Here is a 23503-nt window from a genome sequence, read left to right on the forward strand (position 1 = left end):
GATGTCCTCCGCAGTATTTGCATCCTGCCCTTTGTCTGTGATCTTTCTACCCTTTCAGCCTGGAACATCTATCAGTATAATGCAAGGCCTGGTCTGTTCTGCTGTGAATATGCTCTAGCTGCTGATTTACAACTCAACGCTTCTGCACATGTCGATCCTTTTCCTGAGAGTAAGTTTCTCCTCTCTCACTGCAGGACCTCTTATGCCTAATACAATCCTGACTTTAATTCGATCATCTTTTCATTTGAACACAGACAATTCATAGGTTACGTTCACTTGGGGTTCAAAGCGGCCTTCAAGGCTTTCAAAATTTCTGCTGCCAGTTTTTTTTGTTCATCAGAGATTTAGGGTGGAATACATTTTGTAACAGTCTCTCCCCAACAGTGCTAAAAGTGTAGCTACTCATAGCTGCGCTGCTTTGTTAATTAAATATGTCGCAATTTCGTAATTTTGCCATTGCAAGTGGAAAATCGACCAGTTCTGCTTCATTTCACCTTTCCGAGAGAGAAAATTTTGCAGCCATTGTGTCTTACCCAATGCTTTCAGCTGTGACCTGTTTCTTTGTTCCTTTTCTGTGGCTTCCTCTGGCTTCTAGAAGTTTTTAGCAGCTCGGGACATTCCTGTGTTCCTCGTTCAGTAGCTATGCTTCTATAAAGCACTTCAACACTCAATCTCAGCTCCACTCTGACACAATGTTACGAGCTCACAGGACAGTTACACTGTCCCCATCAAACACTCCCAGGACAGGCAGAGCACGGGGTTAGATACAGAGTAAAGCTCCCTCTACACTGTCCCCATCAAACACTCCCAGGACAGGCAGAGCACGGGGTTAGATACAGAGTAAAGCTCCCTCTACACTGTCCCCATCAAACACTCCCAGGACAGGCAGAGCACGGGGTTAGATACAGAGTAAAGCTCCCTCTACACTGTCCCCATCAAACACTCCCAGGACAGGCAGAGCACGGGGTTAGATACAGAGTAAAGCTCCCTCTACACTGTCCCCATCAAACACTCCCAGGACAGGCAGAGCACGGGGTTAGATACAGAGTAAAGCTCCCTCTACACTGTCCCCATCAAACACTCCCAGGACAGGCAGAGCACGGGGTTAGATACAGAGTAAAGCTCCCTCTGCACTGTCCCCATCAAACACTCCCAGGACAGGTACAGCATGGGGTTAGATACAGAGGAAAGCTCCCTCTACACTGTCCCCATCAAATACTCCCAGGACAGGTACAGCATGGGGTTAAACCGCTCGGCTGGGACGCTGGACAGGACTGCTCCGAGTGCTTTCCTACAGGGGCCGAGCGCTGGTCATAAACCAACTGGTGGCCTCCATGTTGTGGTACCGGTTGGTCACTTTGGCCCCGCCCCCTGCATTTGCCAACAAGATCCAGAAGAAACTCGTCGATTTCTTCTGGGGCAAGAGGAAACACTGGGTCTCTGCCGCGGTCCTGAGTCTCCCGATCGAGGAGGGCGGCCAGTCGCTGGTGTGTGTCCGCACCCAGGCTGCGACTCTCCGCCTTCGGACCCTGCAGAGATACCTGTACATTGAGCGTCCTCCTAGATGGTGTGCTCTGGCGACGTATTTTTTCCGCCAGTGTCACTGCCTTCAAGACGACACGCAGCTCCCGGTGGAGTCCGTTAGCCGCGCCTCTCTGAGGGATTTGCCTGTCTTTTACCGGGATCTATTCCAAGTCTGGAACATCGTCATATGCAGTCAGGGCGCTCCCCCGCCGGCAGAGGAGAGCGCCTCGGCTGTCCGGGCAGCCGACTCCGGGGACGGACCAGCGGGTGTAGGAGTAGCCGAAGCCCCCGGGACGCCCCTCACTGCGGGTGGCGAGGGGGCTCGGGTGCACAGGGACCTAGGCGCCGAAGCCCTCCTCGGGAGCCGGTCCCGCACAACCCAAGCCGTCTCTCGGAAATGCCCTCCGTGCTATTCCAATCGGCACGGAGGGGTTTCCTGTACGGGCTGCTCCTGCACACTCTCCACTCCCTCACCTGGTCAGCCGGCCGGACACGCCCTGGTGGCCTGTGTTGCCATCTGGCGGCGAGGGGAAACCCCGATGGAGGTCTCTCTACGCGGGAGTCTTCCCCCTTTACATCGGGGACCTGGGGTGGAGGGTGTTGCTCAGGGCAGTCCCATGCAATAGACTTTTAAGTAGGTTCACGGACTCCCAGGCTGCCTGTACTTTCTGCGGCCTGGACGAGTCCACGTTCCATGTATATATGGAGTGTGCAAGGTTGCAGCCCCTGTTTGAGTATCTGAAGGGGCTGCTCCTCAAATTCTGGCTGCTCTTCAGTCCCACGCTCCTGATCTATGGGCACCCGGTGAGGAGGGGCGTGGGCCGGGAGGAGGATCTCCTCGTCGGTCTGTTCCTGGGCCTGGCCAAGGTGGCAATTCACAGGTCCAGGTTGCGGGCCATCGGGGGGTCCGTCCTCCCTGATTGCCTGCCCCTCTTCCACAGTTACGTTCGCACCCGGGTGTCCCTGGAGAAGGAGCATGCGGTGTCCGCCGGTACGCTTAAGGCCTTCCGCGACCGGTGGGCACCGCAGGGACACCATCATTGATGCCGAGAATGGCATTTTAATTTGAGTTTTTGGTTTATTTAATCAAGTTTAATGAAGTTATTTTAAAATATATATAAAGGGTGCCTGAGGGGAATAAAACGGGGTTAGATACAGAGTAAAGCGGTGGGGGTTAGGGGGTAATGGGGGTTGGCGGGTAAGTGCAGGGAGGTGGCAGAGTCCAGTGCCCAACATGTCCAATCTACACTCAGCTGATTTTGATTGGCTGAATTTCTGATACCTGATGCGAAGATTGATTGCTGGAGTGTATAAAACTGTCGAATATTTCTCCTGGAGTGTAGCTGGAGCCTGGTACAATGGGACTCAGTGAGATCAGGATAATTTAATAAATCGAAATCCCTATGTGGGGTTCGTTGGATTGTGTATATTGGTGATGTTGGGCTGAATTTCCCCAGTCCCGAGTAGAGAGCTTTGGATCAGGGTGACTCCCAAACACCTTCCCAAATCTGAGCGATCCGCCTGGCAGTGGGGGCTAAGCAGTTCAGCTCAAATAAATCACCACTTGGGGTTAGATTGTTGACACCGTCAGGATCTTCCCAATGGTGGACGGGCGGACACAGAGGCTGAAGACCAGCTGTTCCCTGGAGGTGGCAGGTCTAGCAGGAGCCAGTCAGGCCCTCACCACAACCCCAGGGCTGCAGCTGCCGGAGGGCCACAGTGTGTGGCACAGGCCATCCTGGAGAGTGGTTCCCCCTCCATAATCTCACCCTGGGGAAACTCCCCCTTCACAATATCACCCTGGGGAAATTCCCCCTTCACAATATCACCCTGGGGAAACTCCCCCTTCACAATGACACCCTGGGGAAATTCCCCTTTCACAATATCACCCTGGGGAAATTCCCCCTTCGCAATGACACCCTGGGGAAATTCCCCCTTCACAATATCACCCTGGGGAAACTCCCCCTTCACAATATCACCCTGGGGAAACTCCCCCTTCACAATATCACCCTGGGGAAACTCCCCCTTCACAATGACACCCTGGGGAAACTCCCCCTCCATAATATCACCCTGGGGAAATTCCCCCTTCACAATATCACCCTGGGGAAATTCCCCTTTCACAATATCACCCTGGGGTAACTCCCCCTTCACAATGACACCCTGGGGAAATTCCCCTTTCACAATATCACCCTGGGGAAATTCCCCCTCCATAATATCACCCTGGGGAAATTCCCCCTTCACAATATCACCCTGGGGAAATTCCCCCTTCACAATATCACCCTGGGGAAACTCCCCCTTCACAATGACACCCTGGGGAAACTCCCCCTCCATAATATCACCCTGGGGAAATTCCCCTTTCACAATATCACCCTGGGGAAACTCCCCCTTCACAATGACACCCTGGGGAAATTACCCCTTCACAATATCACCCTGGGGAAACTCCCCCTTCACAATGACACCCTGGGGAAATTCCCCCTTCACAATATCACCCTGGGGAAACTCCCCCTTCACAATGACACCCTGGGGAAACTCCCCCTCCATAATATCACCCTGGGGAAATTCCCCCTTCACAATATCACCCTGGGGAAACTCCCCCTTCACAATATCACCCTGGGGAAATTCCCCCTTCACAATGACACCCTGGGGAAATTCCACCTCCATAATATCACCCTGGGGAAATTCCCCCTTCAGAATGACACCCTGGGGAAATTCCCCCTTCACAATACCACCCTGGGGAAACTCCCCCTTCACAATATCACCCTGGGGAAATTCCCCCATCACAATGACACCCTGGGGAAATTCCCCCTCCATAATATCACCCTGGGCAAATTCCCCCTTCACAATGACACCCTGGGGAAATTCCCCCTTCACAATATCACCCTAGGGAAATTCCCCCATCACAATGACACCCTGGGGAAATTCCCCCTCCATAATCTCACCCTGGGGAAATTCCCCCTTCACAATATCACCCTGGGGAAATTCCCCCTTCACAATGACACCCTGGGGAAATTCCCCCTTGACTGTGATGGGCTGACAGCTGTAGCCATGCTGAATTTTCACACTTTTATAATTCTTCAGAGGCTGCCTCCATCTTGAGATGCGCTCGGGTTCCCCTACCTACACGGGCAGTGCCCATCTCGGGTTCCCCTATCTACACGGGCAGTGCCCATCTCGGGTTCCCCTACCTACACGGGCAGTACCCACCTCGAATTCCCCTACCTACACGGGCAGTGCCCACCTCGGGTTCCCCCTACCTACACGGACAGTACCCACCTCGGATTCCCCTACGTCCACGGACAGTGCCCACCTCGGGTTCCCCTACCTACACGGACAGTGCCCACCTCGGATTCCCCTACCTACACGGACAGTGCCCACCTCGGATTCCCCTACCTACACGGACAGTACCCACCTCAGGTTCCCCTACCTACACGGGCAGTGTCCACCTCGGGTTCCCCTACCTACACGGACAGTACCCACCTCGGGTTCCCCTACCTACACGGACAGTGCCCACCTCGGATTCCCCTACCTACACGGACAGTGCCCACCTCGGATTCCCCTACCTACACGGACAGTACCCACCTCGGGTTCCCCTACCTACACGGGCAGTGTCCACCTCGGGTTCCCCTACCTACACGGACAGTACCCACCTCGGGTTCCCCTACCTACACGGGCAGTGCCCACCTTGGATTTCCCTATCTACACGGGCAGTGCCCATCTCGGGTTCCCCTACCTACAGGGGCAGTACCCACCTCGGGTTCCCCTACCTACACGGGCAGTACCCACCTCGGGTTCCCCTACCTCCACGGACAGTGCCCACCTCGGATTCCCTTACCTACATGGTAGGGGACTGCTTCTTAATTTGCCATCTCCAGGGAGATCACAATTGACGTCCCGACCCAGAATTGAGGCTGGCGTCAGGATCCCAAGGAGCTTGGCAAAGTCCAATCCGTTGTGTCTGTTAAACATTATTCTGTGATGGAGGCTGTGTCCTTGTCTCACCAGTGGAATCACCTTTAAGGAAGAGTTTGGTGGTTGCAGGATTTCCCAGTGTGAAGTGGGCTTTGAGATAGATTCTGCTGATTATGTGCAGTTTAATTAACAGTAAAATCTCTTTGAATCAGACTAACTGGCACTCCATGCTGCAGACTAACATCTTAGTTTACTGTCTCTTTCCAAATAGAGCTATCAGTCTTAACTTCAAAGTAATCATGGATATGTAAGAAATGTATTCATTTAATGGCTTTCAGAAGGAAAGTGTTTTCATTACAAGGAGTTTCGAAGATTCCACGGATTAAACAGATCTTCAAAAAAAATGAAACATGGTTGGAAATGCAGCAACAAATGGAAGTGTCACTAACTCAAGTCATTAACCTGCGAGCAGTGGACCTCACTGTCATTGTTCCTGAGTGGGGAGCTTCACTATGACACTCTCAATGGTCTTCGTCAGTGGCTGTCAAAGCACAGCTCGGTTCCCCACATTTTAACTCTCAGGACTTTGGGCCTGAGCTGACACTAAATTACAGCAAAAATAAAAACAGAGTTTCCTGGTTCTCCAATGAGAGAAGGACCAGTTTAACCCACACAGTGTTAATAGGCAGGAGCAGAATTCTTCATTGGAGTCATCAAAACCAAGAGAGGCATAACAGTTAAGACTCCACCAATCACTGCCAGGGGTCTGCTAATGGGTGTAACATCTATTGAATAGAGTTTGGTATACAATACAGCACAGAAGGAGGCCATTCAGCCTATCGTGCCTGTGCTGGCTCTTTGACAGAGCTATCTAATTAGTCCCACTCCCTGCTCTTTCTCCACAGCCCTGTAAATTTCCCCCTTCAAGTATTTATCCAATTCTGTTTTAAAAGTTATTATTGAATCTGCTTCCATCGCCCTGTCAGGCAGCGCGTTCCAGATCACAACAACACAACAACTCACTGCATAAAATAAAATTCTTATGTCCTCTCTTGTTTATTTTGCCAATTACCTTAAATCTGTGTCCTCTGGTTACTAACCCTCCTGCCAGTGGAAACAGTTTCAAAAGTCTTCATAATTTTGAACACCTATTTTAAATCTCCCTTTAACCTTCTCCAAGGAGAACAATCCCAGCTTCTCCAGTCTCTCCACGTACCTGAAGTCCCTCTTCCCCGGTCCCATTCCGGTAAATCTCCTCTGCACCCTCTCTAAAGACTTGACATCCTTCCTAAATTGTGGTGCCCAGAACTGGAGCTGGGGCCTAACCAAGAGCAGTGGAAAGGAGTGGACCTGTGGGAGGAACACGGAGCGGGGAGCAGTTAAATAAAAGCTGAGGATCACGGCCCACAGTACCCACATTCCAGGAGAGCAGTGGACAGGAGTCCAGGCATGCCCCGAGTTTGAAAAAAAAATCAAACCGTGACAGGAAAGCCGTGAGTTGATTGGCTGGTGAGTATTGCTGCTTAGGAACTGAGTCTAAACAACTGGAAGTTTAAAAACATTAAAAATATTAAATATTAATAACAAGTAACAAGTGAGTAGCTGGTAAGTCTTACCTTTTACTTTTAAGCAAGGTTTATTACTAATGGTAACATTATTAGTACTATTGGTAGGGTTATTATTATTATTGGTAAGGTTTATTACTATTGGCAGAGTTTTTTTATATTAGTAGTAGCAGGGTTTATTGGTAGCAGGGTTTAGTAGTCGCACAAAGGTTTATTATCTAATAGATAGAGGAATCGCAGGGCTGCTCTGACCTCTGGAGTGCACATCCTGTGCTATGCAGGAACTTCAGGACACTTCTCATGCCCTGGATAACCATACGTACAAGAAATGTCACCAGTTGCAGCAGCTCGAGCTCCAGGTTTCAGAACTTGAGCAGCAGCTGGCATCACTACGAACTACATGGATAGCACGAATATAGATGTGGTCACCCCGCAGGTTAAGAGTATGCAGGGAGAGAGTGAATGGGTGACCACCAGACAATCAAGAAGAATTAGGCAGGTAATGCAGGAAACCCCTGTGAGTATCTCAGTCTCCAACAGGTATTCAGTTCTGAATACTGAGGAACGTGATGCTTTATCTGGGGAGTGCAGCCAGAGCCAAGTCCATGGCAACACGGGTAGCTCAGCTGCACAGGGGGGTACAGGGAAGACTGGAAGAGCCATAGCGATAGGAGATTCGATAGTCACGCATTTCCGTGGCCACAGATGTAAATCCAGGATGGTGCGTTGCCTCCCTGATGCCAGAGTCAAGGATGTCACTGAGCAGCTGCAGCGGTGCGGGTATGGGGTGGGGGTGCGAACAGCCAGCAGTTGTGGTCCACATTGGTACCAATGACATAGGTAGGAAGAGGGATGTAGTCCTGCAGAAAGAGTTTAGTGCGTTTGGTAAGAAATTAGCAAGCAGTAATCTCCAGATTACTCCCAGTAACACACGTAAGTGTGTATAGAAATAGGAGGATAGTGCAGATGAATGTGTGGCTGGAAAGATGGTGCAAGAAGGAGGGCTTTAGATTCCTGGGGCACTGGGTGCAGTTTTGGAGAACGTGGGACCTGTACAATCTGGACAGGTTGCATCTGAAATGTCCCAGGACAAATTTGTTTATGGGGCAATTTGCTAGTTCTAGGGTTTAAACTAACTTGGCAGGGTTGTAGGGTCCAGGATAGAATACAAGAGAGGAAACCAAGGTGCACAGAGATTTGGAAGAGGCAGGTAACACTAGAGTAGGAAATAGCAAAGTATTGTTGAAAATAGAGACATTTTGTCAAAGCTTGGCAGTTAATTGTCAGTCACCACAAACTGGTGCATTCTCCATGACAATGCTTCTACCAATCAGAGTTCACTTGCCAACCAATCAGCAGTCTCTTCTCATACAGTATAAAGTCATTGCTTTCCCGTACATTGGTATTCTTTCAGAGTGTCCTGATGAGTGCAAGCCGAAAAGCTTCAACAACATGTCTCTATTTTCAGAAATCCTCTACCAAACAACTAAATAGCAAAGTATTAGGTGGGGTCAGAGTGAGAGTGAAAGTACTAGAGAATGGATAGTTCCATATTAGGTGGGAGTGGACTGAGAAGGACTGCGAGGAATGCAAAGACAGGATTACAATGCATGTACATAAACCCACAAAGTATTGTGAATAAGGTTGGTGATTTACAAGCACAAATAGCTGTGTGGGAATGTTATGTCGTGGTAATAATGAAAACATGGCTTAAAAATGGCAAGGTCTGTGTGCTTAATATACTAAGATATAAAATGTTTAGAAAAGATAGAGAAGGGAAAAAGGGAGGTGGGGTGGCAGACCAGATTAGGGAAGACATTGCAGTGCTGGAAAGGGAGGATGTCCTTGAAGGGGCAAAGACAGAATTTATTTGGTTAGAGATGAGGAGCGAAAAGGTTATGATCATACTACTGGGGGTATTCAATAGGCCTCCAAATAGTGAGAGGCAGATAGAGGAGTAAATCGGCAGGGAAATTACAGAGATGTGCAAGAAATAGAGAGTGGTGATATTGGTTGACTTTAATTTCCCAAATATTGATTGGGATAATTTTAGAGTAAAGGGTAAGGAGGGGGAGGAATTTCTGAAATGTGTTCAGGAGAACTTTCTTGACCAGTATGTTCTCAGTTGAACTGGAAAGGAGACATCACTGGATCTGGTGCTGGGGAATGAGGTGGGTCAAGTGGACCAAGTGTCTGTTGGGGAGCAACAGGGTAAGAGTGATTATTGTATCATAAGGTTTAGACTAGTAATGCAAAAAGCAAGGAATGAAATAAGGTAGAACATTTAGATTGAAAGAGGCTAATTTCAACGCGACGAGAAGAGATATAACCAGGGTAAAATGGAACCAAAGACTGGCTGGAAGAACTGTATCGGAACAATAGGTTATCTTTAAGGAAGAGATGGTTCAGGGACAGGCTAGGTACATTCCAACAAGGGCAAAAAGTAGAGTAACCATACATAGCCAGGGCTCCTTGGATGACGAGGGAAATAGAGACTATGATGAAACCAAAAAAGAGGGTGTATGATGCACGTCAGGTGAATTCTTCAAGTGAGAACCAGGCCATGTACAATAAGTTGAAAGGAGAGGTGAAGAGGAAAATAAGACTGGCAAAGAGAGAACATGCAAATAAAATGGCAGTCGACATAAAAGGGAACCCAAAAATCTTCTAGCGGCATGTAAATAGTAAGCGGGCAGTAAGAGGTGGAGTGAGGCCTATTAGGGACAAAGAGGGTAATATATGCTTAGAGGTGCAGGGCAAGGCTAAAATACTTAATGAATACTTTGCATCAGTGTTCACTAAGGAGGTGGAATCTGACAAAATATTGGGAGAAGCAGAGAGAGTAGAGATAATGGATAGGGTAAAAATTGAGAGGCAGAAGGTACTGGAAAGGCTGGCTATGCTTAGGGTTGATAAGTCACCTGGTCCGGATGGCTTGCATCCCAGGTTGCTAAAGGAAGTGGGTATGGAGATAGCGGAAAGGCTTGTCATAATCTTCCAATCTTCCCTGGATATGGGGGATTTGCCAGAGGATTGGAAAGTGCCAAATGTGACACCCTTATTCAAGAAAGGGTGAAAGGACAGTCCTAGCAACTACAGGCCGGTTAGTTTAACATTAGTGGTGGGTAAGGTTTTAGAAACAATAATCAGGGAAAATATCAACAGACACCTAGAGGGTGAGAGAGGCAAAGTTTAGAGGGGATGTGCGAGGCAAGTTCTTTACACAGAGGGTGGTGAGTGCCTGGAACTTGTTGCCGGGGGAGGTGGTGGAAGCAGGTACGATAGCGACGTTTAAGAGGCATCTTGACAAATACATGAATAGGATGGGAATAGAGGGATACGGACCCCGGAAGTGCAGAAGGTTTTAGTTTAAGCAGGCATCAAAATCGGCGCAGGCTTGGAGGGCCGAATGGCCTGTTCCTGTGCTGTACTGTTCTTTGTTCTTTGTTCTAGAGAGGTTTGAATTAATTAAGGATAGCCAGCATGGATTGTAAAAGGGAGATCATGCTTGACTAATCTAATTGAATTTTGATGAAGTAACAGAGAAGATTGATGAAGGGAATGTGGTGGATGTTGTTTATATGGATTTTAAGGAAGTCTTTGAAAGTATCACATAAAAGGCTGGTTAACAAAATTGAGGCTTATTGAATAGGAGGGTCAGTGTCCAATTGGATAAAAAATTGCCTTAAGGACAAAAAACAGAACGTCATATTAAATGGTTGTTTTTCAGCCTGGAGGATGATAGGCAGTGGTGTTCCCCAAGGTTCAGTGCTGGGACCATTGCATTTTTTGCTATATATAAATGACTTGGATCTTGGAGTATGGAGTAGAATTTAAAAATTTGCCTATTACACCAAACTTGGAGGTGTGACTAACAGTGAAGATGATATGACCCACCTGCAACAGGACATAGCTACACTAGCGGAGTGGGCAGCTAAGTGGCAGGGGAGACGGTGGTGTGGTGATAATGTCACTGGACTAGTAATCCAGAGGCTCAGTCTAATGTCAAGGATCATGAACCTGCTTTACAATTGCACCATTTAGTTTATATTGTCCCTCCTCAGTTTTCCTACCAAAATGCATCACTTCAGACTGCGTTAGATTTCATTGCTATGTGTCCGCTCATGTCCCTGAAGAGGGAGAGACAAGTTCTATTGATCCATGTGGGTGTTACTGACATGGCCTCATTTATTGCTCAGCCATAGAGAAGGTGACAGTGAGCTGTCTCCTTGAACCAGTGGAGTGCCCAGTTCAGAAGGAGGTTAAGAGTGAAGCATGTCCGGCAATATCTGTGGAGAGAGAAATGGAGTAAATATTTCATGTCAATAATCTTACGAAAGGTCACTGACCTGAAACGTTAAGTGTTTCTCTCTCTGCCTGACCTGCTGAGTATTTCCAGCACATTCTGTTTTTGTTTCAGATTTTCAGCATCTGCAGTATTGTGTTCTTGTAAGAATCACTGAGGCTGCTGTGGATCTGGAGTCACATCGAGGCCCAGACCGGGTAAGGACGGCAGGTTTCCTTCCATGAAGGACATTAGTGAATCAGTTGGGTTTTTATGACAATCCGACAGCTTCATGGTCACTTTTACTGGGACCAGCTTTTTATTTCCAGATTCTTTTTGAGCTGAGTTCAAATTCTCCAACTGCTGCATGGTGGGATTTGAACTGCTGTTCTCTGGGACACCTGAGAGTGAATGAGAAACCAAGCCCAGTACTAAAGGCCCAGTACTAAAGGCCCAGTACTAAAGGCCCTGCACTCCCCTCCCTCTACTGAACATAGGAAAGCTCCAGGAGCAGACGTACAGGCTGAACTGTGCAGAATAGGGGCAGTGCACAGAGATCAGAATCCATTTAGACGGGATGGTCAAATGGGCAGAAAAGTGGCCGATGGAATTTAACGCTGAAAAGTGTGAGGTGATACACTTTGGAAGGAGTAATGTGACACGGAAGTATTCAATGAATGGCCTGACACTGGGAAGTTCCGAGGAACAAAGGGACCTTGGCGTGTTTGTCCATAGATCTCTGAAGGCAGAAGGGCAGGTTAATAGGGTGGTGAAAAAGGCATATGGGACACTTGCCTTTATCAATCGAGGCATAGATTACAAAAGCAGGGAGGTCATGTTGGAGTTGTACAGAACTTTGGTAAGGCCACAGCTGGAGTACTGTGTGCAATTCTGGTCACCACATTATAGGAAGGATGTGATTGCATTGGAGGGGGTGCAGAGGCGATTCACCAGGATGTTGCCTGGGATGGAACATTTAAGCTATGAAGAGAGGTTTGATAGGCTTGGGTTGTTTTCGCTGGAGCAGAGAAGACTGAGGAGTGACCTGATCGAGGTGTACAAGATTATGAGGGACATGGACAGGGTGGATAGGGAGCAGCTGTTCCCCTTAGTTGAAGGGTCAGTTACGAGGGGTCACAAGTTTAAGGTGAGGGGCGGGAGGTTTAAGGGGGATTTGAGGAAGATCTTTTTTACCCAGAGGGTGGTGACGGTCTGGAATGCCCTGCCTGGGAGGGTGGTAGAGACAGGTTGCCTCACATCCTTTAAAAAGTACCTGGATGAACACCTGGCACGTCATAACGTTCAAGGCTATGGGCCAAGTGCTGGCAAATGGGATTAGGTAGACAGGTCAGGTGTTTTAATGCATCGGTGCAGACTCGATGGGCCGAAGGGCCTCTTCTGCTCTATATTATTCTGTGCTTCTGTGATTCATTTATTGCACATAGATTTGAAGACACTGTTAACTCAGGACTAGCCAACTCTGGCTGGACACATCAGCTGGAGGTTTCGTCACATGACCGCCAGCTGTCCCACCACCCCCCCCCACACACTCTCCCACCATTGGTTACCCAGCACGCCAATCCTCACAACACCTGCCTTCCCATGGCCAATCAGAAATCTCTGTCACCTGATTGGAAAGTTCTTGATCAGTCCAACAAGCTTTTCTTTCTCACCTGCCATTTTTTTCAGAAAGAATAAACTAAAATGTTGATAGAATTGTATTTCTTTGACAGGCCTGTGCTTGCTCTCCTGGCTATTTCTGGCTGCAGTGACCTGGAGATTAATCTTCAAACTCAGCAGAGTCCATGCCAATCCTGGAGGGTTGCAACCCCAGCAAAGGCAGGAGGAAGCAGCGCCGACAGAAAAGAAAGACTTGCATTTCTATAGCACCTTTCACAACATCAGGATGTTCCAAACACTCTACAGGTAGTGAAGTAATTCTAAAGTGTCATCACTATTGTAATGAAGGAAATACGGCAGCCAGTTTGCACACAGCAAGATCCCACAGATAACAATATGCAGTGGGATTTAAACCCACAACCTTCTGACTCAGAAGTGAGAGTGCTGCCCTCTGAATAGAGAGAGACTGCAGAACCCAGTGGTACAGAGGGATCTGAACCCAGTGGTACAGAGGCATCTGAACCCAGTGGTACAGAGGGATCTGAACCCGGTGGTACAGAGGGATCTGAACCCGGTGGTACAGAGGGATGTGAACCCAGTGGTACAGAGGGATCTGAACCCAGTGGTACAGAGGGATGTGAACCCGGTGGTACAGAGGGATGTGAACCCAGTGGTACAGAGGGATGTGAACCCAGTGGTACAGAGGCATCTGAACCCAGTGGTACAGAGGGATCTGAACCCGGTGGTACAGAGGGATCTGAACCCGGTGGTACAGAGGGATGTGAACCCAGTGGTACAGAGGGATCTGAACCCAGTGGTACAGAGGGATGTGAACCCGGTGGTACAGAGGGAGGTGAACCCAGTGGTACAGAGGGATGTGAACCCAGCGGTACAGAGGGATGTGAACCCAGTGGTACAGAGGGATCTGAACCCAGTGGTACAGAGGGATGTGAACCCGGTGGTACAGAGGGAGGTGAACCCAGTGGTACAGAGGGATGTGAACCCAGCGGTACAGAGGGATGTGAACCCAGTGGTACAGAGGGATGTGAACCCAGTGGTACAGAGGGATGTGAACCCAGTGGTACAGAGGGATGTGAACCCAGTGGTACAGAGGGATCTAAACCCGGTGGTACAGAGGGATGTGAACCCGGTGGTACAGAGGGATCTGAAGCCAGTGGTACAGAGGGATGTGAACCCAGTGGTACAGAGGGATCTGAAGCCAGTGGTACAGAGGGATCTGAACCCGGTGGTACAGAGGGATCTGAACCCAGTGGTACAGAGGGATGTGAACCCAGTGGTACAGAGGGATGTGAACCCAGTGGTACAGAGGGATCTGAACCCAGTGGTACAGAGGGATGTGAACCCAGTGGTACAGAGGGATGTGAACCCAGTGGTACAGAGGGATCTGAACCCAGTGGTACAGAGGGATGTGAACCCAGTGGTACAGAGGGATGTGAACCCAGTGGTACAGAGGGATGTGAACCCAGTGGTACAGAGGGATGTGAACCCAGCGGTACAGAGGGATCTGAAGCCAGTGGTACAGAGGGATCTGAACCCGGTGGTACAGAGGGATCTGAACCCAGTGGTACAGAGGGATGTGAACCCAGTGGTACAGAGGGATCTGAACCCAGTGGTACAGAGGGATGTGAACCCAGTGGTACAGAGGGATGTGAACCCAGTGGTACAGAGGGATGTGAACCCAGTGGTACAGAGGGATCTGAAGCCAGTGGTACAGAGGGATCTGAACCCGGTGGTACAGAGGGATCTGAACCCAGTGGTACAGAGGGATGTGAACCCAGTGGTACAGAGGGATGTGAACCCAGTGGTACAGAGGGATCTGAACCCGGTGGTACAGAGGGATCTGAACCCAGTGGTACAGAGGGATGTGAACCCAGTGGTACAGAGGGATCTGAACCCAGTGGTACAGAGGGATGTGAACCCAGTGGTACAGAGGGATGTGAACCCAGTGGTACAGAGGGATCTGAAGCCAGTGGTACAGAGGGATCTGAAGCCAGTGGTACAGAGGGATCTGAACCCGGTGGTACAGAGGGATCTGAACCCAGTGGTACAGAGGGATGTGAACCCAGTGGTACAGAGGGATCTGAACCCAGTGGTACAGAGGGATGTGAACCCAGTGGTACAGAGGGATGTGAACCCAGTGGTACAGAGGGATGTGAACCCAGCGGTACAGAGGGATCTGAACCCAGTGGTACAGAGGGATCTGGGTCTCCTGGTACGTGAATCACAAAAAGTTAGTATGCAGGTACAGCAAGTGATTGGGAAGACAAATGGAATGTTGACATTTATTGCAAGGGGGATTGAATATGCAAGTCGGGAAGTTTTACTGCAGCTGTATAGGGCCCGAGTGAGACCACATCTGGAGCACTGTGTACAGTTTTGGTTTCTTTACTTAAGAAAGGATATCATTATATTAGAAGCAGTTCAAAAAAGGTTCACTCGACTGATTCCTGGGGTGAAAGACTTATCTTATGAAGAAAGGTTTAACAGGTTGGACCTTTACCCATTGGAGGTTAGAAGAATGAGAAGTGATCTTATTGAAAAAATATAAGATCCAGAGGGGCTTAATAGAGTGGATACCGGGAAGAGGATTCTAGAACTGGGGGACACAGTTTAAGAATTAAGGGTCTCCGATTTAAGACTGAGATGTGGAGAATTTTTTTCTCTCCGAGGGTGGTTAGTCTGTAGAATTCTCTTCCCTAGGAAACAGCAGAGGCTGGGACATTGAATTTATTCAAGGCTGAATTAGATAGATTCTTGATCGACAAGGGAGTCAAGGGTAATGAGGGAGGGGGGGGGTGGGGGGGTGCGCAGCAGGGAAGTGGTGTTAAGGCCACAATATCAGATCAGCCATGATCTTATTGAATGGCGCAGCAGGCTTGATGGGCCGAATGGCCTACTCCCGCTCCTAATTCTTGTGTGCTTGTGCTGGAAAACTGACCAGAGCAGGAACAATAAAACCAACATGACAAAAAGTACCTGTGACGGGGCAATGGAGGGTCAGCTGCTGCAGGTTAGGCAGGGGTCAACTATTAGATAAAGATAGAAAGAGTCACATTTCAATTGCATCTTTCAAAGTGATTTACAGCCAATGATGTACTTTTGAAGTGTAGTCACTGTTGTAATGCAGCAAATGCAGTAACCAATTTGCACAGCAAGATCCCACAAGCGTCATGACTTAATCAGAAAATCTGTTATTTTTATGATGTTGGTTGAGGGACAAATATTGGCCACAGTACTGACCCTCCGACAGTGCAGCACTCCCTCAGTACTGACCCTCCGACAGTGCAGCACTCCCTCAGTAATGACCCTCCGACAGTGCAGCACTCCCTCAGTACTGACCCTCCGACAGTGCAGCACTCCCTCAGTACTGACCCTCCGACAGTGCAGCACTCCCTCAGTACTGACCCCCCAACAGTGCAGCACTCCCTCAGTAATGACCCTCCGACAGTGCAGCAGTTACTCAGTACTGGTGCCAGGTGTGTCTCTGTAGATTTAGGCTGAAATCTCCGGCGTGTGACTTAAACCACAAACTCCTGCCTCAGAGGCGAGAATTCCCCACTGAGCTGCAGCTGGTAGACTGCATGTTGTAAGCTGTATGTCTATTGTGCAAACACTGACTGTTATCTGTTAAAAACTCTGAAGAGACAAGGAGTCCTTCTCGAGTGGAATAAAAGTAAATCTCAGTGAACTGTTGTAGCAGTGAATAACAGCCTGTCATAGTGTCATAACCTTCGGAGATCAAAGCGAGCGGTGCTGATACTGACACAACAACACCCACAACCAGACTGTCAGGGATAAAAGGAACAGGATAAACAGAGACTGATGAAAAGCAGGACTCAATGATATTTTTACACCTCATCACTATTTTGATGGAAAGTGAAGAATTTTTACTCCGTTTCTCCAGCACCTTTTCTTCATTGCAGTTATCATGGGGCAGATGAGGTCGAAGTGGAGTTTCAGAGTCAGATTGTTTTAAATCAAATTCCTGAGCTCCCTGTGAAAATAAGAGGCCTTCAGAACCTTAGCGAGAAAGGTCATTGGAGTCAACACAGACCTGTATGCCACCAAACAGCCTTGTCACCATAGAAACTGCTCTTGGGGATATGAATGGGTAATAATTAGCACAGTCATAGGTATCAGACTGGCCCCTGTTTTAATGCTGTGCCAGCCAGTTTATAGCTACCATTCGTGGCAGGAGGAGGTTTCATTTATAACAACAACTTGCATTTATCTTCCTTTACTAGAAGGGTTCCAGGGATGAGAGACTGGAGAAGCTGGGATTGTTCTCCTTAGAGCAGAGAAGATTAAGAGAGATTTAATAGAGGCGTTCGGAATCCTGATCTGGAACGCGCTGCCTGAAAGGGCAGTGGAAGCAGATTCAATAGTAACTTTCAAAAGAGAATTGGATAAATACTTGAAGAGGTAATATTTACAGGGCTGTGGGGAAAGAGCTGGGGTGTGGCACTAATTGCATAGCTCTTTCAAAGAGCTAGCACAGACACTGGACTGAATGGCCTTCTGGGCTGTAATATTCTATATTTATTTTGTCAACCATTTTTTTTATCAATCTTTAATATCAGTACAAAGCTCTTAATCATCGTTATTGTTATTCTTGGGCAGTCACTGGCCAGGCCAGCATTTATTGCCCATCCCTAATTGCCCTTGAGAAGGTGGTATTGAGCTGCCTTCTTGAACCACTGCAGTCCATATGGGGTAGGTACAGCCACAGTGCTGTTAAGAAGGGAGTTCCAGGATTTTGACCCAGCGACAGTGAAGGTCCAGCGATATAGTTCCAAGTCAGGATGGTGTGTGACTTGGAGGGGAACTTGCAGGTGGTGGTGTTCCCATGTATTTGCTGCCCTTGTCCTTCGAGGTGGTAGAGGTGGCGGGTTTGGGAGGGTAGTGTGTGGAAGTAATCAGTCGTATAAAGCAGTTTCTCCTCCCCAAATCTCCTTTTTCTTTCCAGATGTCAGTTATTTCCAGTGTGCCTATCATTCTCATCCTTGTTTTTAAATCACACATTGCATCCAATCCCTCCCTATCTCTGTAATCTCCTCCAACCCCACAACCCTTCAAGATATCTGCACTCTTCTAACCCTGGCCTCTCCCTCAACCGCCCAATTTCCATCACTCCACCATTGGCGGCCGTGCCTTAAGCTGCACTGAGCCCTGGAATTCTTTCTCTAAACCTCTCCACCTCTCTCCCTCTCTCCTCCTTTATATCACACTAGGCCCCCGCCTGCCAAGAATGAGGCACATTAATTTTGTTATGAACATTGATTTTAAACTGTTAGTGGAGTGAAGAAAGGACTTGCTTTAAAAAAAAATTGCCAGATCTTGGCCGGAAAGACATTTGCAAATTAACAGACGGTGTTTGAAAGGACAAAGCAGCCATTCCCTGACACATTCAACCCACAATGGACTTTTGATCACCAGACGTTGAAGGTGGGGGAGCTTGCATTCCAGGTTGACTGTTAAGATGGCGAATATACAAACAGACATGGTCAAATCAGCTAGTCACATGACTAACCTGCTGGACAACCTGAGTTTTTTGAATTTGTACAAACAGTTTGGGCAGAAAGCTGTTTGCTCCTGGACTGAGATCTCTCCTGGCTGGCTTGCCACAGCCTCTCCTGTCTGTCTGCTCCCATCTCTTTCTCACGGAACTCCAAATCCACTGAAGACCCATGGGCCCCAAGAGAGAAAAGCCTCCTACAGTGAACAAGGTTTAAGAAGAATAGTGGGCCCCAACGCAAAGCAAAATCAACCTACAATCAAGGGCAATACAGTGAGCTCGAAGACCCGGAACACAAAAAACCTCCTCAGATATTGCCTCTTTATTTTCCACTTTATTTCTTCTGCTCTTTTCTGTCCCTATCTACATGTGTGTATTGTGTGTGCATGCTAGCGTGGGCGCATCCTGTATCCGTAGATGTTAACCAAATTAGAGTTTAAGTTTAAGTTTAATAAATTTCAACTTTTCTTCATTAAACCTGTCATGCAGGCCCCCACCTGCCAAGAATGAGGCACATTAATTTCACCACATGGACATCAAATTTCAAATTATTGCTGGGAAGAAGAGAAGGCCTGTTACAAGGGATTGTCAGGCCCCAAGCTGGAATGACAGTTCTGCATATTAACAGACAGTGCGTGGTACAAAGGATCTATCCCCTGCTCCCATGCAATACACAAACAAATATGGTCAAACCAGTTGGTCACGTGACCACCCTGCTGGCCAACTTGGGGAGTTTTAAGTTGTAGAGACAGTGTTTGAACTGACAGAAGGCAGTTTTACTCCTGGATTGAGAACACCTCCCTCCTGTCTGCTCCCATCTCTTTCTCACCAGCTTCTGAATCCATTGAAGACACAGGAACCCCAAGAGAGAAGAGTCTCCTACAGCGAACAAGGTTTAAGAAGAAGGCTGGGCCTCAACGATAAGCAAGAACTACATACAAGCAAGGACTCTACAGTGAGCTCGAAGACCCGTAACTAAAAACTCTTCAGATATTGCCTCAAACTTTTCCACTTTACTTCTTCTGCTCTTTTCTGTCTCTATTTGCATGTATGTATCGCGTATACATGCTAGGGTGGGCACATCGTGTATCCGTAGGTGTCAACCGAATTAGAGTTTAAGTTAAGTTTTAATATAATTTCACCTTTCTTCTTTAAACCTAAGAAAGCCTGTTTGTGCTGGTTTCATTACCTTATAATTGGAAAGTGGTGAACAAGGATTCACCAAGGGGGAACTAAAAACAGTGTGTTTAAAAATAGAACCCTGTTATAGTAAGATCAGGTGAAGGCCGAGTGGGAACCCTAGACACCTTTCTCACCTGGTCATAACAGAAATTTGGGTGCTAGCGTCCGGAATTGACCCACAGACAAACGAGAGAAATTGGAAGTGGGAAGCCAAATTGTTCCCAATCAAAAAAGAGCAAGATTTCTTTTTTTTTTAGAACATTACAGCGCAGTACAGGCCCTTCGGCCCTCGATGTTGCGCCGAGCTGTGAAACCATCTGACCTACACTATTCCATTTTCATCCATATATCTATCCAATGTCCACTTAAATGCCCTTAAAGTTGGCGAATCTACTACTGCTGCAGGCAGGGCGTTCCACGCCCTTACTACTCTCTGAGTAAAGAAACTACCTCTCACATCTGTCCGATATCTATCACCCCTCAACTTGAAGCTATGTCCCCTCGTGTTTGCCATCACCATCCGAGGAAAAAGACGCTCACTATCCACCCTATCTAACCCTCTGATTATCTTATATGTCTCTATTAAGTCACCTCTCCTCCTCCTTCTCTCCAACGAAAACAACCTCAAGTCCCTCAGCCTTTCCTCGTAAGACCTTCCCTCCATACCAGGCAACATCCTAGTAAATCTCCTCTGCACCCTTTCCATAGCTTCTACATCCTTCCTATAATGCGGTGACCAGAACTGCACGCAATACTCCAGGTGCGGTCTCACCAGAGTTTTGTACAGCTGCAGCATGACCTCGTGGCTCCGAAACTCGATCCCCCTACTAATAAAAGCTAACACACCATATGCCTTCTTAACAGCCCTATTAACCTGGTTAGCAACCTTCAGGGATTTATGCACCTGGACACCAAGATCTCTCTGTTCATCTACAGTACCAAGAATCCTCCCATTAGCCCAGTACTCTGCATTCCTGTTACTCCTTCCAAAGTGAATCACCTCACACTTTTCCGCATTAAACTCCATTTGCCATCTCTCAGCCCAGCTCTGCAGCCTATCTATGTCTCTCTGTACCCGACAACATCCTTCGGCACTATCCACAACTCCACCGACCTTAGTGTCATCTGCAAATTTACTAACCCACCCTTCTACACCCTCTTCCAGGTCATTTATAAAAATGACAAACAGCAGTGGCCCCAAAACAGATCCTTGCGGTACTCCACTAGTAACTAAACTCCAGGATGAACATTTGCCATCAACCACCACCCTCTGTCTTCTTTCAGCTAGCCAATTTCTGATCCAAAGCTCTAAATCACCTTCAACCCCATACTTGCGTATTTTCTGCAATAGCCTACCGTGGGGAACCTTATCAAACGCCTTACTGAAATCCATATACACCACATCCACTGCTTTACCCTCATCCACCTGTTTGGTCACCTTCTCGAAAAACTCAATAAGGTTTGTGAGGCACGACCTACCCGTCACAAAACCGTGCTGACTATCTCTAATGTACTTATTCTTTTCAAGATGATTATAAATCCTGTCTCTTATAACCTTTTCCAACATTTTACCCACAACCGAAGTAAGGCTCACAGGTCTATAATTACCAGGGCTGTCTCTACTCCCCTTCTTGAACAAGAGGACAACATTTGCAATCCTCCAGTCTTCCGGCACTATTCCTGTCGACAATGACGACATAAAGATCAAGGACAAAGGCTCTGCAATCTCCTCCCTAGCTTCCCAGAGAATCCTAGGATAAATCCCATCTGGCCCAGGGGACTTATCTATTTTCACACTTTCCAAAATTGCTAACACCTCCTCCTTGTGAACCTCAATCCCATCTAGCCTCGTAGCCTGAATCTCAGTATTCTCAACAACATTTTCTTTCTCTACTGTAAATACTGACGCAAAATATTCATTTAACACTTCCCCTATCTCCTCTGATTCCACACACAACTTCCCACTACTATCCTTGATTGGCCCTAATCTAACTCTAGTCATTCTTTTATTCCTGATATACCTATAGAAAGCCTTAGGGTTTTCCCTGATCCGATCCACCAATGACCCTAGACCTGTGTGTTTCCATTGTAATAAAGCAGGGCATTTAAAAGCTGATTGCTGGAAACTAAAGGGAAAACTAGTAGGGTTAATCAGGACACACCTACTCAGTGAAGACGAGACCCTGATGGAAAGCACAGCAGAACCAGCTGTGGCTTTAACTGCAGTAAGAGTGAAACCCAGGAGACTTACAGCTACAAGTGCAGGAATATTTTATAGGATTCCTGAGTGTTATCAAGGTTTTGTGTTTGAAGGGAAAGTAACCCCATATCTCTCGAGTGGGGCGAGCAAGCCCATAGTAATTTTCAGGAACACAGGGGCCACTCGATCCCTTTTGCTGGGAAAAGGCCTGACCTTTCCCCCAGAGAGTACAGTGAACACCAAAATGGCGGTGAATGGTATTGGAGGGCAGTGTATGTCTGTACCTGTACACTGGGTGCACCTAGAGTGAGACCTAGTTTCGGGACCGGTGACCGTAGGGATTGTCCCTAGTTTGCCTGTGGATGGGGTTGACCTACTCCTAGGTAATGATCTGGCGGGGGTGAAGGTGGTAGCTTCCCCAGTAGTGAATGAAAGACCGCAGGAGATCAGAGAGACAGGGCAGTGGCAGGAGGCGGTCCCCTGCAGTGTCCCTGAATCTGTAGTGGATCAGGCCATGATCAAACCAGCTCCCCCAGAGGAGACTGTATTGACACTGCAGACAGATGACCAGGTCCGCCTGTCCGAGACTTTCTTTGGAAAGTTAGGAGACCCAGGGAATGAATTAAATGGATTTTCCCTAGCTGAGGCTCAGCGAGCTGACCCAGTATTGAGAGAGTTAGCACAGGCTGCCCAGTCTGAAAGTGAAGCAGAGGCAGTCCCTGATTGCTACTATTTAAAGAATGAGATACTGATGAGGAAGTGGAGTTCTCCTCACAGACCCGGGGGCAAGGAGTGGACAGTAGTTCAGCAGTTAGTGGTGCCGCAGAGGTACCGGAGAGAAATATTAAGAAGGGCTCACGAGACTACAGTAACTGTACATGCTGGTATACGAAAGACCAAAGCCCACATAAGACAGCAATTTGACCGACCAAAACTCCACAAAGATGTGGAGGAGTACTGCAGGAGTTGTCACATGTGCCAGGTTGCGGGGAAACCTCAACCTACAGTGAAACCTGCACCCCTAAGCCCTGTACCGGTGTTAGGAGGACCCTCCAGCAGAGGGCTGGTGAACTGTAAGGGACCCCCGCTGAGAACAAGATGGGACAGGCAGGCACACAGCTGGCAAAAGGTTAGAATGGGAAGGGGAAAAAAGTGACCAAGAGGGCAAGTTAAAGGAAGTCTGGGAGGAATCCCGGATGAAAACCCCTACTGTCCAGTCAGCCAACCCCAAAAGATGTAAAGAGTTAGACCCCACATCCTCCAATGACCCCACCAGAGTTGCTAACACCATTTACAGGAACCTGCAGAGAAAAATAAAGACCTCTAGGGGGCAGAGAAACCATGAGGGTGATGCCTCACCCAGGCGAAGTGCCACAGGGGAGTGCAGTAGACTCTGCACACATACCTGCAGGCAGGAGTGTCCCAGAGAACAAAGGGGAGATTAACAAAGAATCCTCCCTGACAGAGAAAAAGGGAACCACCCATCCCCTGGAGTCAAAAGCCTTTGCATGACTCAGCAAAGCACTGAAAGAGAGTTCAGGATAGACCCGCACACTATTAACTATCCTGGAAAAAAAATGACCTCAGCAGGAACAAAGAGCCTAGGCAGCCATGTAAATGGCAAACTGAAAATAAACTTCCCCAAAGAACCACATGGTTATTGGGATGCTAAAAAGGGACAA

The 23503-nt window shown here is 48.0% G+C and overlaps 1 protein-coding gene across 1 annotated transcript in view; it reads left to right on the forward strand.

The window, feature by feature from the left end:
* The window catches only part of LOC137370904 (uncharacterized), a 145259-nt gene that overhangs the window by 115649 nt on the left and 6107 nt on the right, over positions 1-23503 (forward strand). The window contains exon 4 of the transcript XR_010975138.1: positions 13017-13209. The gene's annotated coding sequence lies outside the window, so the exon portion shown is untranslated. The remainder of the gene's footprint in view (positions 1-13016; positions 13210-23503) is intronic.

The sequence above is a fragment of the Heterodontus francisci genome, chromosome 6, assembly GCF_036365525.1.
Source record: "Heterodontus francisci isolate sHetFra1 chromosome 6, sHetFra1.hap1, whole genome shotgun sequence".
Lineage (NCBI taxonomy): Eukaryota > Metazoa > Chordata > Chondrichthyes > Heterodontiformes > Heterodontidae > Heterodontus > Heterodontus francisci.